A 17459-nucleotide genomic window follows, 5' to 3' on the forward strand; every position below is an offset into this window, starting at 1 on the left:
TGGAGTTGACTAGTTACTACCGGAGATTTATTCCCCACGTTGCCTCCCTAGCCAGCCCCCTGACAGATCTGACCAGGAGCCGTCTGCCCACCTAGGTGACGTGGCCCGAGGAGACGTAGATGGTCCTTCTGTAGCTCAGTTGGTAGAGCATGGCGCTTGTAACGCCAAGGTAGTGGGTTCGATCCCCGGGACCACCCATACGTAGAATGTATGCACACATGACTGTAAGTCGCTTTGGATAAAAGCGTCTGCTAAATGGCATATATATATTACGTAGGAAGCCTTCCAGCACCTAAAGGGATCACTGTGTTCTGGACCCATGCTGGTGACACCGGACTTCTCCAAGCCACTGGTGGTACAGACCGATGCATCCGAAACAGGGGTGGGTGCCGTCCTATCACAGATACAAGAAGGTGAGGAACACCCAGTCATGTACATTAGCCAGAAGCTGTTGCCGTGGAATCAAAAATATTCTACGGTGGAGAAAGAATGTCTTGTGATGAAGTGGGCACTGGAAACGCTGAAGTAATACTTATTGTGACGGCACTTCACCCTCGTAACGGACCATGCACCACTGGTTTGGATGTCAAGGAATAAGGACAGTAACGCCCGGGTCACCCGATGGTTCCTATCCTTACAGCCCTTTGCTTTCTGTCGTCCACAGATCAGGTGCAGCCCATGAAAATGCTGATGCCCTCTCCAGGAGGGATGCTCTCGGGAGAGGTGAGGGTATTTGTTATTGAGGGGAGATATCTTGGCTCCATCACCAAGCCTTATATGGTCTTCCTGTCCCAACGAGGCAAGGCTGTTTGTTAAGCCAGGCAATGCTTGGGGATAAAGGAGGAAGCAGCCTGCACAAAGGGGCAGAGTAGGAGAGAACCAAGAGCGTTATGAAGAGTGGGAGAAGCGAGAACAATATCGGTGTGATTACCCGTTGTGAACTGGACTGTCGGACTACTCCCCCTTGTGTACCGGACCGGATTGGCTCAGGACCCGAGTGTGAGGATTACCCCCAGAAAACGTAACGGACAACGAGAATGGCTTGTGGACTGTGAGGCGATTGGTGAATTCCCCATTCTTTCCCCGTGTACCGATATCCTTAATAAACTCCCCCTTTTTGCATTTGATTTGTGCTACTGGTGCATGTTTTGGTATTGAACTTGGAAACTTGGTGATTTGGAAACCCCACACCCTTGAGCCTGCTACAGTATGCACACATGGCGGTAAGTTGCATTGGATAAAAGTGTCTGCTAATTATTATGAACTGTATGGCCAAACTGATGCAGTGTGTGTGTGTGTGTATACCAAATATGTCTAAAAAGAAACTCTTGGTCCAACTTTCTCTGCCTTTCTACTCTTTTCCAAAGTCAACATTTTTATCCTCAATTTCTTTTTAATCTGTCAATCAGGACTTTCCTCAATTTGCATGTGTGATTTGAAAGTACAAAATGTTGTGTTTGCCCATGTCCTGTTGCTAAAAAATCACAAAACATGTTAAACATTACAATTGTTTGATGCAGGGGTCACCTTTGATAACAATTTAGAAGAATTTGACAAAGCAAAATAGTCCTTTCCCTGGCCAGTTAAATGCCTGAGAAAACATCATTAGCTAAACTGAAAACACATTTTGATCAGTTTGAAATGTCCCTTTGACAGCAGTAGCCTAGTTATAGGCTTTGACAGCAAGATAATTAGGCTACTCCAAATAAGGTCAATGAACCAAAGCAGTTTCACAGAACACTAAAAAGTTTCTTTGTAGTTTTCCAATAACAAATAGCTCATGAAGCACGGCTGTGTGTGTTTCTCATAGTTGAGCCAGCTGAATGGATGCCTTTTGTCCTGCTGGCAGATCCACTCTGCACTGACTTCTTGTTTACCGGCTGGGGCTCTGAGGGGATTTCCTCTATGTGGGGAAAAATTAACCACCAAATCTACACCATCATAGAGGCTTTTTATCGAAACTGTGTTGAAGTGTTGTCAATGTGGCAAATACCTTATCAGTAGGCACACACACACACCATGACATACTTTTTTGGGATGAGTCTGGGGTACTGTGAGTGTGCAGATGACTAATGAGGCCTATCTGAGCCCAGGACACTCTTTGGCACACTGACATGATATCTTGGCAACAGTGTCCTGAGGAACTACTCTGTTGATATGGGTCTTGTGCTCAGGGGTGACGATTGGGTATGGCATACCCTAGCTCAACACAAACAATTAAAATTAGACTACTAGAATAAGTTATATCCCTATTAAAAGGCTAATGCAGCAACCATAGCCACGGGAAGATGTTTGGGGGTGGGAGTGGGGGTGCTGTGATTTTTTAAATTAACCCTTCTCAAGAAAGTTTGCGGTTCTGAAACTGCAGTCAAAGTGTCGTAACTGCAGTCGACTGTGGTATTTTGGACGCAATAATATTACCTGTGTTCCCTGTTCGTCTGTTGCCAGTTCGTCTTGTTTCGTCAAGCCTACACCGGTTTCCCTCTGTTCCTGTCTCTCGATTGTTGCTGGTTTCTAGTTTTCCCAGTTTTGACCTTTTCTGCCTGCCTTGACCCTGCCTGCTGTCCTGTACCTTTGCCCCACCTATTTGGATTACTGACCCCTGCTTGCCCTTGACCTGTCTTTTGCCTGCCCCTGTTGGATTAATAAACTGTTGTTACTTCGACGTTGCCTGCATTTGGGTCTTACCTTAATGTGAAATATACTGCACTCTAACTGCATTCTTTTTTCATAAGGGTATTTTCAGATTTTTCAGGGGGTGCTCCAGCACCCCTACTTCCCGTAGCTATGGAAGCAACCCAGCTGGCTGGCTTTAGGACTATGGACTGGGCATCCACACAGCTCTGCAGAAAACAACACAACTCTTCTCTCAAAACTGTGGAGGAGATAGATGGCTAGATAACTGCTGTTTGACTTGACATCAAACTAAACTAGAGTTTTTGATCCCGGCACTGAGCTAGTGAGTAGCAGCTAATTACTCTCTGACGTGTTTGTAGAATGTTAAATCCACTATCGACTGGGGTGAAGGAAGTTACAGCAGCCAAGGTGATAACGGCTGAAGTCAATTTTGGATGTTTTTTTGCTATTCTTTAAATTGCATTTTAGAGTTTTTAAATTAAGTAAAAATGCAGTAAGAGCTTCAACTTGATAAAAATTCAGAGTCACTTTGCTATACCCTAGGTTTAGCTGAAATGACGCCCCTGCTTGCGTTGCTGTCTCTTTACAATCAAGAAAGAAGAGCTAATTGTTTGCTATAATGCATATTGTAAGTAATTACCTGACATAACTCAAGACTATAGCTGTGTTTGAATACCCATACCTACGTACTGTATACTACATACTTAATGTGTAAATACTATATTCTATTAGTTCATTTTAGTATACTGTAAACAAACGGTATCCTTTCAGGAGAAATAGAGGAATCCGCATTGTGGTAGCTTTTGATAAAGAAGAACATCAAGATGAACCAGTTGCTTTACAAGTGGGATGCATTGTTGAGCGCTACATCCCAAGGGGTTCGTGCTGATTGTACGTTGATTGTGACAGTCAGTTAAATGCCGTCCCTTGACAAGGCAAGAACAAGATGTATGTAAGGAGAAGTACAGTATTATCATAAGGAGAGTTATACTTGGAATACGGGAGGCGCAGCGGTCCCAGCCGAATCCTGAGAGGGGCCCCAGATAGCCGGATGGGAAAAAGAGAGGCAGAGGAGGTATAAGAGAGAGAGGGAGGGAGAGGGTGAGCTTGAGTCGGTTAAAAATGGTAGGGGAAAAGGATATGGTTTGTTAAAGAAGAATGGTAGAAAGTGTAAGCAGAGTCAGTTGAAGACAGGGGTCGAAATGGAAGTGAATGAGGTGCAAAGTATCGAAGGTGGTAGCTGTGGTGAAGTTCTCGGAGCCCGATACTTGCACCGAGGGTCAGGATAAAGATAAGTCTGACAGTAGGAGTGAAGTTTTTGGAAAAAGTGGACCCTTGCCTTTTGGCTGATCCATTTGAGGTTTCAGGGCGAAAACAGAGTTGGGTGCTGTGGAATCAGTGAGGGGTACCAGAAGTGGTCTTGTGATAATTATGTGTTTCTGCTGGTCAGAGGGAGAAGATGCTCCATGTTAAACGAATGGTGGCAAGAGATTTGTTTTTTAAAATTGTTTTGCTCTCAAGAAAAGGGCACCATTGAAAGGGGTGATTACTGGGGTAGCGGTAAATGTGAAAGCTGGTCAACTGAAGAGGAAGATTCCAAGTTTTTGATGCTCATCGCTTGGTGTGACGCAGACAGGATGGTGTGAGTGGAGAGACAGAAGAATCATTGTCTGTTCTTTTGAGTTTTGATGTTGGGTCTTTGCCCGACCAGGTGATGTTAGGATATATACGTTTTCCTGTACAAGCTTTTGTGACGACTACATTACAGTTGTCAAAGCTTATGGGCATGTGGCAGCAGTGTGTAGGAGGAAGGTTCCTAGGTGTGAGAAGTGTGCCGAAGGCATGAGAGAAAGGAATAGGTAGCTTTGGGGAAAGTAGTGGTATGTGTTAATTGTAGGTGTGCCCATGGGGCTGGGGATCAGAAATGTCCATTGCGAGAGAGGCAGTTTGAGGTTTCCAGGGTTAGAGTAGTGCAGAAGTGGTCATATGCTGAGGCAGTGAAGAAAGTAGAGGAAGATGGGTCAAGGGGAGGGTTCCTGAGAGGAGTGGTGTGAGTAGTAGATCTGTACCATTACAGAGGGATAAACCAACAAGTGATATATGTTTCAGTAAAATTGGATTTTGGGCATTTATAGTAATGGTTATCAACTGTACTGCAGGGATGGAACTTAAGTCACAGAAAATAGTTTGTTGTGGTAGCTGCAGAGAGGTATTTGGGTGTGCAAGACTTGACATCAGAAGGTGGTGATGTCCCATGCTTTCAGGCTGTTTGCCTGAAATAGGACTAAATAGATTTAAATAGTGGAGTATAGTATTTATATAAGGGAGTTATATTCCAGTCTAGTAGGTAGCGGTAATGCAACATTTATTGGATGCCAACCTCCGCCAAACCTCATCGTAGAAGAAGGTATCCTTTCAGTTGAGCATACTAGCGCTTCACCTGTCTACCAGAAGTTGATGCTGTTGCTAAGCAACCTATTGTTAGCATAACAAATGACTAGCTAGACATTTTACGAATTCGGGTGTTTCATGATTTCAATCTGGAGTGCCTGAGTGCGCTCTGGGCTTTCGTAAATCCAGAGCATTGTCAGATTGTTAATTTGTCAATTCAGAGCGTTTCGCTCTCAGAGTGCACACACTGGACACTCTGGCCAAGGAGTAGGGTTAATCCGAGCGTTCTGAACTCACAACGGAGGTAGAGCACCCAAGCGAACTGGCTAACGTTAGCTAGCTACTTCCAGACACAAATGAGAGAACACCTCTGACCATTTTACTCGCCCTAGCAGAGCTGGTTAGGCTGTTTTCATGTTATACAGATCATTGGCGACTAAGTGTGCTGCTGGCAACAATTTAATTACGTTTTTTTTGGGGGCAATGTTTATTCACACCAGCCATATTCAATAGGTGTTGAGCGTTTGTAAATGCATCAGTTATTCTGCGATCCGGCACACAGACGAGATAAGAGTGCTCTGAAATCGGAGTAGATAGCCAGAATTAACAATGCCCATTGAGAACGCTGAACGACTATAGCACTTAGCTAAAAATGCCATGAATAATCAAGCCAATAGACGTTGGGTAGTTAGTTAGGAAGCATATAGTTAATATACAGCCTGGCAAGTTAGATGTAGTAGCCAACTAACATTAGGACGGTAATTAGCTTACATATGGTTTGTAAGGATAGCGTAGCTAACCAACATAACATGTAAGGTAACTTATTTGAAATGTCATTACTTTATTATATTGCTAAACATTTTCCTAACATTTGTCATAATTAGTTAAAGCAATGAATTTGTATTGCCATTTTTGTTTCAGTATGATATGTTAGATAAAGGAATAACGACAGACACCAATGTCAGGTTTAATAGCCTTGTTTGTGCATTGTACGAATGGCTACAACTGGAGTCCGGGGAACAGTCCGGCTAGTCGATTACCTATCAACTAGACTCCGTAACATCATCCTTTTCAATAGAAAGTGCAAACATAAAGGCATAACATTAAATTCTTAACAGTCAGGTCATAACAATAGAAAAAGCATTACATTTTCTTTTTTACTTCAGTTGTCATCTTCCTTTTTTTCATTTCAATTGCATTATTTAAGAACAAATATAGATTTTAATTAACCGAGGGCAAGTTAACAGTCCCTTGATTACAGAGTAAGCCTGTCCGGTGGCTTGCACAGCCGACCCACCCGTGAGTAAGTATTGGCTCTGACAGGGGTAGGATTAGGGGCACGAGCTGGAGAGCTTGGTGGGGTAGAAGCCTCACCTTCAGTTGGCCCATGTCTCAATTCTGCACCCCTTACCCTTAGGCCTGGACTGTGATACAGCTCATCTAGGTGATTGTATGGCGTGTTCTGGTTTGTCTGCTCTGCTACGCGTAGATCCACCCGATTGCGACGATAGAGGGATCCACCAACATCCACCAGGTAAGAACGTGGTGCAACTCTCTGCAGGCATGTGCCCAGCCTCCAAAGTCCTGTGTGGTCTCCCGGCAGCGGTTTCATCCTTATTGTTTCACCCACCTCCAGCTCTGGTAGGTCCCGAGCAGTCCGGTCGTAGAAGCACTTACCAAGCTGCTTTCTGTGATGCAGTTTGTTCGTGACGCCAACCATGACGCAGGGCTCAAGTAGCTTGTTAGCTACGGGGATGGTAGTCTTCAGACGTCTGGACAGAAGGCGTTGTGCTGGGCTGCTGTCCATGTTTTCAGTGGGTGTGTTCCTCCACTGTAAGATCGCTTTCCATGGGTCGTTGCTGTCGCGCAAGGCCCTGCTTAACAGGTTCTTTGCAATCTTGACAGCTGATTCTGCCTTGCCATTTGCTTTTGGGTGTCTTGGAGAGGAGGTCACGTGGTCAAACTCCCATTCTGAGGCGAAACGCTTGTACTGTGCAGTGAATTGTGGGCCATTGTCCGTGATTACCTTGTCAGGCTGACCTTGCCTTGTAAACTGCGCCTTGCAGCGCTCTATGACCGTCTCTGCAGACAAGTCAGGGAGCAGTTCAATTTCCCAAAAGTCAGAGTAGTGATCAACAATGAGAAGATAGTCCTTATGTCTGTGGCTGAATAAGTCCATGCTGACGATTTGCCAGGCCCTTGTGGGCAGTTCGTGTGACATCATGGTTTCCTTTTGCTGTTCATGAGCATACTCATTGCATGTGGTACAGTTGCTGACAAAGTCTTTAATTTCTGCTTGCATGTTTGGCCAGTATAATGTTTCACGAGCCTGGCGGTAGCATGCATCACCTCCAACGTGACTGGAGTGTATGCGGGTAAGCATCTCTGGACGTAGTGATTTGGGAATAATGACCTTCTGACCTCTGAACAAGACGCCATTTTGCACGCTGATCTCATCTCGAAAGGTCCAGTATTCTCTCACTGTGAAAGGTGTCTCCTCTTTCAGGTATAGCCATGGACTTCAGTGACTGTAGGCGTTCGTCCTTGTCAGTGTGTTGCTTTATCTGGGCTAGGCGGTGATCTGTGACGTTTAAGTAGTCTGCCTGATTGATCTGTTGAACATCTTGTTGTTCCTGCTGTAGCGAACAGATGGTCTGCCGCTGATAGACAGTGCCTCTGCCTGTACATTGTGTTGTTGCCCTGCTCAATGTGTCGCTGATGTACATATCTGGTCCTGGCTTGTAAATGACCTTCAGGCTGTAGTTTTGCAGAGTCAGGAGCATGCTTTGAAGCCTCTTGGGCACGTTGAGGAGAGGTTTACTGAATATGGCAATGAGTGGTTTGTGGTCAGTTTCAGCGATGACCAGGTCTCGCCCATATAAGTAGTGATGGAATCGCTGGCAGGAGAAGACGATGCTGAGGCACTCTTTCTCAATTTGTGCATAGTTTTTTCGGTGGGGGTGAGCGCTCTCGCGGCAAACGCAACGGGCTGGCCTTCCTGCATAAGGCAGCATCCAAGTCCCCTTTGGCTGGAGTCGCTCTGGATTGTGACAGGCTTCATGACATCGTAGTAGCGCAACACTGGCATGGATGAAGCCAGAGATTTCATCTCCTGCACTGCGGCCTCGTGCTTGGGTAGCCAGTGCCATGGTGTGTCTTTGTACAGCAACCGGCGCAGAGGCTCACAGACTGCTGATAGGTGTGGCATGAACTTTGCAAGATAGTTTGCAAAGCCGATGAGACGCTGTACTCCTTTTGCATCAGACGGGTTTGGCATGTCGAGGATCGCTCTGACCTTGTCTGGGTCCGGCTTCAGGCCTTTTGTCGAGAGAATGTGGCCATGGAAGTGGACGTCTTTCACCTTGAACTGCAGCTTCTTCAGGCCAAGGCGAAGCTTAACTGATCGGCAGCGCTCCATCAGTGCCAGGAGCTTCACATCGTGGTCGCATACTGCTTCTTCGTCTGTGTCACCACAGCCTACGATCAGGACATCATCTGCGATGGGTTCAATGCCCTTGAGCCCAGCCAGTAACTCGTGCTGCTTACGTTGGTATATCTCAGGCGCCACTGAGACACCAAACGGGAGCTTGAGCCAGCGTTTCCGACCCCAGGGGGTCCAGAAGGTAGTCATTAGGCTGCTTTTTTCATCCATGCATTGAAGGAATGCATCTCGGGCATACACCAAGGTGAAAATCCTGGCCTTGGGAAGCTTATAGAGGACATCCTCTAGTGTCGGCATGATGTAGTGGGATCGTTTCAGTGCTTGGTTCAGATGCTTTGGGTCGATGCAGACCCTCAGCTTCCAGCTTCTCTGTTTTTTTCACTATGACCATATTGCTGATCCAGTCAGTTGGTTCAGTCACAGATGTCATGTGGCCATCGGCCTCATACTTGTCCAGCTAGGCCTTCACAGCCACTTTCATTGCAATGGGCACATTGCGAGGAGCACACTGGACTGGAGTGATGCTCTCATCCACTTCAAAGTGTAACTCCCCAGGCACAGATTCAACGGGCATGTTGAATACATCGTCATATCTGCTAAGTAGTTGTTCTTTGGACAGGGGTCCATGCTGGACATGATCCACAATGTGCAGGTCATTTGGTACAGTGAACTGCATCAGTCCCAGGCGTTCGCATGTAGAGTCTGAGAGGAGAGGATGTTGACTGGTTTTTACAATCTCAAACTCCAGCTTGTGTTTGCGTCCCCGAATAACACAAGGTGCCCATAGAGCTCATTAGCTCTCCTGAGTAGAGCTTTAGTCTAGTATCGCTGGGCAATAGATGTGTGTCAGGTGCCAGATTGATTTTGTCTTTGTAGCTCATTACGTTGCATGTAGCACCAGAATCCAGTTGACATTGTTGTTGCTTGTTGTGTAATCGTAGTGTCACAAACCATTTCTTCCCTCTTGAGTGTACAGCCCCAATGGATTCATGCATGTAAATGTCACTTTCACTTTTCAGCTCTGAGCATTGAATGACATCATCAACACAGTGAATCTTGCCCTCACTCACCCTTCTTTTGCTTTTGAGACACACTTTAGCAAAATGATTATTAGTTCCACAAGCTCTGCATGGTTTTCCGTAGGCAGGGCAGTGCTCTTTGCCACGTGTGTGTGTATTCCCACAGTATTTACATGCTACGGGGCTCTCTGTGTTAATAATAATAATAATAATATATGCCATTTAGCAGACGCTTTTATCCAAAGCGACTTACAGTCATGTGTGCATACATTCTACATATGGGTGGTCCCGGGGATCGAACCCACTACCCTGGCGTTACAAGCACCATCCGTCCGTGGTGAATTGCTCTGTCTCGATTGGTTTAGTCTGAATGTCTGCCTAGCAACAGCGTGAACGGTATCAACGTCGGAGCGTGGGGTTTCGATTTCCATTGTTCTCATTCTCATGTCAGTGACTTCAGCAGTGCGGCACATTTCAATGGCAGTTACTAATGTTAAGTCTCTTTCTCTCAGTAGACGCCGGCGTGTATCCTCATTTGCAATTCCCAGCACTATTTTGTCACAAATCAATTATTCATAAGTTGCGGATTTCTCTCTCAAACGGGTTACAAAGTTGTGTACTGACTCACCCTCTTCCTGTTTACAGCTTCCGAAAACGAACCGCTCATAAATTACGTTTCTGGCGGGTTTGAAGTAATTCCCCAATGCATCCAATATAGCCTTTGCATCACACTGTTGACGTGCTGTGAAGGTGAGATTGTGCCAGTAGATATACCTGCATTCGCTGCCCATTAAACTCCTCAGAGTTGCCGCTTGTACCTCGTTGGGTTTCTCATGTAGACCGGTCGCCAGCGCATAGTCCTCGAATTCATCCCTGAAGTTGTCCCAATTAGTATTCCAGTCCCCTGTGAGAACCATGGGATTTGGTGGCGGAATGTTCGCTGCCATAGCAATGGAATATGAGATTTCTTTGCTTTCAGTCATCTACGTAGGTAGTGATGCTAGCTAGGCAGCTAATAACGAGTTGATCAGTGTTGTGAGTAGGAAACGGCGTGTGTTCGCATATGGAACGTAACTGCGTCTATACTGTACTTAGCTACAAAAATAACAAACGCGTGTTTTCCGAGTCACTTCTGATACCATGTTTCAGTATAATAGGTTCAATAGCCTTGTTTGTGCATTGTACGAATGGCTACAACTGGAGTCCGGGGGAACAGTCCGGCTAGTCGATTACCTATCAACTAGACTCCGTAACAATTTTCTTCAAATCTGAAAACGATGTGGAGCCACGCCCATTTTATGAAGAATTGCATTGGGCCCTAAAAGCACGGAAATAGTGTCCACTGCTTGTGTACTTCGTATTTTGACGAATTGAGTACGACATCGGAGGACCTTTGGTATACTATCTATATCCATGCTATGACCTATAGGCATACTATATACTCAATTTACGTCACAAATAGTACGGTTCGTATGAGTGTTCGAACGCAGCTAATGTTCATGGGTATCTAGACATTTTTACGCATCAATCAGACTCATTGTCGGGTATTAAATACATAGACTCATAGTGGGTATTAGGCTACTGATCATTATAGCAATAATGATAAAATATAGTTGAGAGAATATGGCGTCATAAGTACTGTAGCGACCCGCACAGACAGCTGTGTGTTATGTGTTAGGCTAGGAGGTGGTTGTGTTGTACTGACCAGTACCCGGTGTTCGCGGGGTCCAACCTGTCAATCAACCTGCTATCTGCCAATCACGGGAATGCCTGGAATGTTCTGATGCCGGGCATCCTGGTGGTTGGTGGAGTGGCGTGGAGGGGGGTTGGGCAGGGGGGTGGAGCATTGGAAGTTAAGACCAGGTTCAGCTTTTGTTCTCTCTCTCTTACGTCTGGGCTTCACAAGAGAAGGTCACGATTGGCTTGTGTCATCTATTTGGCGTGTGCTACGGCCCAAACAGTAGCCTGTGTAAAGTTAGTGTAATAAACCGTCAATTCGTAAACTCAAGCCTCTGTCTGGACAATTGTTCCTTTATGATCTAGTCGGGTCATTACATTGGTGTCAGAAGTAAAAACGTTGATACAAGTTAGCCAGCTAGCTAGCTGACTTATGTGGCTAGCTACCGTAGGTGAGAACGGGGATGGAAAATGCTTCGAGGGAATCCGAAAGTGAAGGTGGAGGTAGGGGACGATTATGGCCAAGGAGCTGCATGTGAATGGACGTCGGGGGCTCTGTCTGAGGAGATCGCCAGGGCGTCGGAGCGCAGAGGCCGCTTGAGGGAGGACGTTAGAGCGATGGCGGCTGAAGCGGGCATGAGTGCTTCGTCGAATGTATTTCGCGCGGATTCTGGTGGGCGGACCGAAGTGGTGACGTCGACGCGGCGTGATGAGGAATCTGGGGCTCAGGATGTAAACAAACATGGCGGCGCCCAGTTCCCGGCTGCGTCCGTATCTGTTAAGACCCCGAAGTATTCCGGTAAGGCGGATTGGGAAGCTTTTCATGCTCAGTTTGAACTGTTAGCTCATTTTAGGGGTGGTCGGATGAAGAAAGGGCACTGCAGTTGGCTTTATGCCTCACGGATGAAGCTCTGGCCTGTTTGATATTGATTAGCCCTGAGGACAGGCATGATTATGGGGCTTTAGTGGGAGCACTGAGGAGGCGCTATGGACAGTGTGTACAGCCCGGGCTACTGCGCTCCGAACTGAGTAATAGACGCAGGCAGCCTGGAGAGCCTCTACGGGTGCTAGCTAATGACATTGAGAGCCTCTCTCGGCGGGCATATGCTCACATGCCCCCTCCGTGCAGAGCGAGCTAGCACGGGACCAGTTCATACAGGCGCTCTCTCCTACGGAGCTGCGCATACAGACCCAGCTGGCTCATCCTGAGTCATTGCAGACAGCCTTGGAGATGGCTTTGGAGAGGGAGCTGGTGTGGGCTGGGGCTTCAGCTGGGGCTTTGGTGGGGGTGCAGGGAGACACACCCTCTGTGCGAGCTGGGGGCAGAGCAGTCCGGAGCCGGAAAAGCCTGCTTGGGTGGCCGAAATGACAAAACTCATTCGTGCTGTGTCGCTACAGGCGGAACGAAACACACGCCCTGGTCCCAGGGTCTGCTGGGGTTGTGGCCAGCCAGGCCATCTGCGCCGAGTTTGCCCCATGTCCCCCAGAGCTCAGGGAAACGGCTCGGGTCCGCATAGACCGGGTAGTGCGGACCCCTGGCTTTCTATCCCAACCACCATCATCTTCTGGAGGAGCCCACCGGCACAGACGGGGAAGCAAGGCTCCACTTCCCCCAGAAGCAGACGAGGGCAAGCGGATGGAGCCTGTTGTTGTGGTGGGCCGGACCTGTGTTGGGGACTTTGTCATGTCCCTGTCACTGTGGAGGGGGTGCCCTGCTCCGCCCTGGTGGACACTGGTTCCACAGTAACCCTGGTGAGGCCAGATATTGTGCCAGGTTGGACTCAGTGTGAGCCTACAACTGTGCAGCTCCGCACAGTCACAGGTGAGCTGGCACCCATGAAAGGGAAGGGAATAATGACTCTGACAGTAGGGGGCAGGACTGTGCGTCATCCTGTGTGGGTGGCGGCTGTGCAGGACCCTTGTATCCTGGGGTTGGACTTTCTTAGGAGCACAGGCTGCCAGTTAGACCTAAATAGGGGCACACTGAGCTTCCAGGGAGGGACGGAAGTCACCATGGCCCCCTAATGTCACATTCACTCAACCCAACAAACCCTTTACTCCAACAGTTAAAGCAGCAGAGACTCATGGCTGCGCCCCCTCCCCACAGCTGTGTGTGACTTTTCCCCAGTCCCCCTGTCACCTACAGCGGTGTGTTACATTCCCCAGCTACCTCCATGACACAGCCCTCTGTGAGCCCGGGTCGCATCCCCCAGCCCAGCTACCCCAGATGGGAGAGGAGAGGACACTGTCTGCAGTGAGGGAGATATGGGGAGGAACTGTGTTGGTCTTGACCCTGAGCAGCAGGAACGGTTGTGGCAGTTGCTGTTTGAATTCAGAGACAGCTTTGCGTTGAGTGAGGAAGAGGTGGGTCAGACTCATCTGGTGCAGCATGAGATCGACACAGGTGATGCTCGACCCATCAAGATGCGTCCCCGCCGTATCCCGCTGGCACGCCAGGAGGCGGCAGACAAGGCTGTGTTGGAGATGCAGCGGGCAGACTTCATTGAGCCCTCAGACAGCCCCTGGGCGGCGCCAGTCGTCATGGTTCCGAAGAAGGGGGGCAAGCTGAGGTTCTGTGCGGACTACAGGCGGCTGAATGAGGTAACCAGGAAGGACTCATACCCCATACCACGTATCGATGAGTCGCTGGACCTGGTTAGGGGTCCTCCTGGTTCTCCTCACTAGACCTCCGCAGTGGCTACTGGCAGGTGCCCCTCTCCCCAGAGGCCAGAGCCAAAACTGCGTTCTCCACTAACAGAGGACACTGGCAGTTCAAGGTCCTGTGCTTTGGCCTGTGCAACGCTCCAGCTACTTTTGAGCGTTTGATGGACAGGGTGCTGGATGGCATCCCCCGACAGCAGTGTCTGGTATACCTCGATGACATCCTGGCCCATGGCAGCTCCTTCCAGTCAGCCCTGGGGGCGCTACGGCGTGTGCTGGAGAGGGTGGCTGCCGCAGGTCTGAAGCTCCACCCCGAGAAGTGCCACTTCATGAGGAGAGAGGTGTCCTTCTTGGGCCACCGAGTGGGGAAGGAGGGGATCAGCACCATGGAGGACAAGGTAGGGGCTGTCAGAGACTGGCCCACCCCCACCGACCAGCGTCAGCTGAAGAGCTTCCTGGGCCTGGCCTCGTACTACAGGAGGTTTGTACGGGGCTTCTCAAGCGTTGCTGCTCCACTGAACCGCCTGCTGCCGAAGGACAAGGCTTTCACTTGGACAGTGGAGTGTGAGGAGGCGTTCAACACCCTCAAACGTGCACTGATCGAGGCCCCCGTGCTCGCCCCCTGACCTCACCTTGCCCTTTATCCTGGACACAGACGCGAGCAATGTGGGCATGGGTGGGGTGCTGGCCCAGGTGGGGCCAGAGGGGGAGAGAGTGGTGGCGTACTTCAGCAAAACATTTGACAAACATGAGCGCCGCTACTGTGTCACCCGGCGGGAGCTCTTGGCTGTTGTGGCTTCCGTCAAACACTTCAAGTACTACCTGGGTGGTCTGCCCTTTACTGTAAGGACTGACCACTCTGCTCTCCAGTGGCTCATGTCTTTCAGAGAGCCAGAGGGGCAGGTGGCACGCTGGTTGGAGGAGCTTCAGCCGTATGACTTCACGGTGGTGCACAGTGCAGGGGCACGCCACTCCAACGCCGACGCCATGTCCCGTCGGCCCTGTACTGCAGACGGCTGCCGCCACTGTGAACGGAGAGAGGGACGGGAGAGAGAGCTGCGGGCAGAGGAGGGTGTCTGTGCCACAGTGTGTCGGGCGAGCGGGCCTGTCTGCTGTGAGCTGCAGACTGTCGACGTGGCTGAATGGCGGCAGCAGCAGGGACGGGACACAGACCTACAGCCAGTGCTACAGTGGGTAGAGGCGCAGGTGAGGCCACCATGGGAAGAGGTGACAGCGCTCTCACTCGCGACCAAAGGGTTGTGGTCGAAGTTTGAGAGACTGCGGCTGGCTGATGGCGTGCTACAGCGGGCATGGAAGGAGTCAGCTACGGGAGAGGAGAGGTGGCAGGTGGTGGTCCCAAAAGCATTGCGGGAGGCTGTGCTCCAGAGTACTCATGGGGGGTGGGGACTGGACACTTTGGGGTCACAAAAACACTGCGCCGTCTCCGTCAGGGCTTCTACTGGGGGCAGCACAAGAGGGATGTGGAGGACTTTTGTCGCCGCTGTGACAACTGCACAGCGAGAAAGGGCCCCCAGGCCGCTCTCATGCTCAGCTACAACAGTTCCCAGTGGGGGCTCCCATGGAGAGGGTGGGAGTGGATGTAGTTGGGCCGTTCCCCACCACAGACAGTGGAAACCGCTGGGTGCTCACGGCCATGGACTATTTCACAAAATGGCCCGAGGCCTATGCTCTGCCTGACCAGGAGGCAGAGACCATCGTCGACGCCCTGACAGCGGGGATGTTCAGCAGGTTTGGAGCTGCAGAGTCCATCCACAGCGACCAAGGCAGAAACTTTGAGTCCCGTGTGTTCGCCACCATGTGTGAGAGGCTGGGTATGCACAAGACCCGCACTACTCCTCTCCATCCTCAAAGTGATGGCCTTGTGGAGCGCTTCAACAAAACGCTTGGACAGCAGCTGGCCATCGTCTCTTCCAAACACCAGCGTGACTGGGACAAGCACCTGCCTATGGTCCTCATGGCATGCCGCTCCGCTGTCCAAGACTCCACTTCCTGCACGCCTGCCCTCCTCATGCTGGGGAGAGAGATCCGCACCCTGCGGAGATGGCGTTTGGTCGGCCCCTGGATAGCCCTCATGTTCCTCCGGGGCCGGAGTATGCCCGGAGACTCCAGGACCGCCTGGAGACAGCCCACACCTTCGCCAGAGAGCAGCTGGTGAATGCAGGTGTGAGGCAGAAAAGGAACTATGACGTGCACACCCGGGGAAGGCACTTTGTGGCTGGGGAGCTGGTCTGGGTCTACAGCCCCCTAAGGAAAAAAGGCAGATGCCCCAAGTTGGACAGTCACTGGGTGGGACCCTGCAGTGTCCTGGAGAGGGTAGGGGAGGTTGTGTACCGGGTGCAGCTTCCTCCCAGGGGGAGAAAGGTGGCACTGCACCGGGACAGGTTAGCCCCATACAGAGGGGCCTCTTCTCCCCAAACCCCAGGAACCCCCACAATTCCCCTCTCTGGCAATGACATTCTCCAGGCACCCACCCTCAGGTGCCGCAGACAAGGCTCCAGACAGCCCACTCCCCCTGTCTCCCCCCCTGTGTCACCGCGTGGTTCCCCAGAGCCACGGACTGTATTACCCGTTCCCGCTTCCTTGTCACCCATATCCCTGCCTTCATCCCCTGGGTCCCAGAGGGGCACTCTGCGACCATCACGACCACGCAGGCAAAGGAGACCTCCGGGTCGCTTCAGAGACTTTGTTTGTTCCCTCGGGGACGAGGGACTTTGTGGTGGGGGGGCTGTGTAGCGACCCGCACAGACAGCTGTGTGTTATGTGTTAGGCTAGGAGGTGGTTGTGTTGTACTGACCAGTACCCGGTGTTCGCGGGGTCCAACCTGTCAATCAACCTGCTATCTGCCAATCACGGGAATGCCTGGAATGTTCTGATGCCGGGCATCCTGGTGGTTGGTGGAGTGGCGTGGAGGGGGGTTGGGCAGGGGGGTGGAGCATTGGAAGTTAAGACCAGGTTCAGCTTTTGTTCTCTCTCTCTTACGTCTGGGCTTCACAAGAGAAGGTCACGATTGGCTTGTGTCATCTATTTGGCGTGTGCTACGGCCCAAACAGTAGCCTGTGTAAAGTTGGTGTAATAAACCGTCAATTCGTAAACTCAAGCCTCTGTCTGGACAATTGTTCCTTTATGATCTAGTCGGGTCATTACAGTACATTTGGTAGATACAAATGAAGTTGCTTCTGCCTACAGTAAACTGTAAAAAGATCCACTTGTATTTTAAGTTGAATATTAAATTATAGGCAAATAAAATGTGTGATTCTCAATTGTCATCCCGTATATAACGTTCAACACAGTTCCATAAAACGTGGCATTTTGCATCTTGATTGACAATTGTACATTCCTTGATATAACTGCAATGCACACACTGAACTCGAAAACGGGGGAAAGCCAAATGAGGTTACGGCATAGAGATAGATAGAGAACTAATATTTGTATATGTGCCACTATAGTGTCTGTGACAGCATGCGCTGCGCCATTGAGGCAATCTCCATTTTGAAGTACTCAGTTTTCTTCAGGATTGGCTGATCCCTCCTCATGCCTCGGTTGGACATGACTCCAACAGGTTGGACATGACTCCATCAGCCAAATGAAATTGGAAATCCCACCCAGTTGAC

General features: G+C 49.7%; 1 protein-coding gene across 1 annotated transcript in view; it reads left to right on the forward strand.

Moving 5' to 3' along the window:
- Positions 1-877: 877 nt before the first annotated feature.
- LOC123995162 (RAC-alpha serine/threonine-protein kinase-like) overlaps positions 878-17459 on the forward strand; it is an 85859-nt gene continuing 69277 nt past the window's right edge. Inside the window, exon 1 of the mRNA XM_046298566.1 lies at positions 878-1223. The gene's annotated coding sequence lies outside the window, so the exon portion shown is untranslated. The remainder of the gene's footprint in view (positions 1224-17459) is intronic.

This window comes from Oncorhynchus gorbuscha, linkage group LG14 (assembly GCF_021184085.1).
Source record: "Oncorhynchus gorbuscha isolate QuinsamMale2020 ecotype Even-year linkage group LG14, OgorEven_v1.0, whole genome shotgun sequence".
In the NCBI taxonomy this organism is placed as follows: domain Eukaryota; kingdom Metazoa; phylum Chordata; class Actinopteri; order Salmoniformes; family Salmonidae; genus Oncorhynchus; species Oncorhynchus gorbuscha.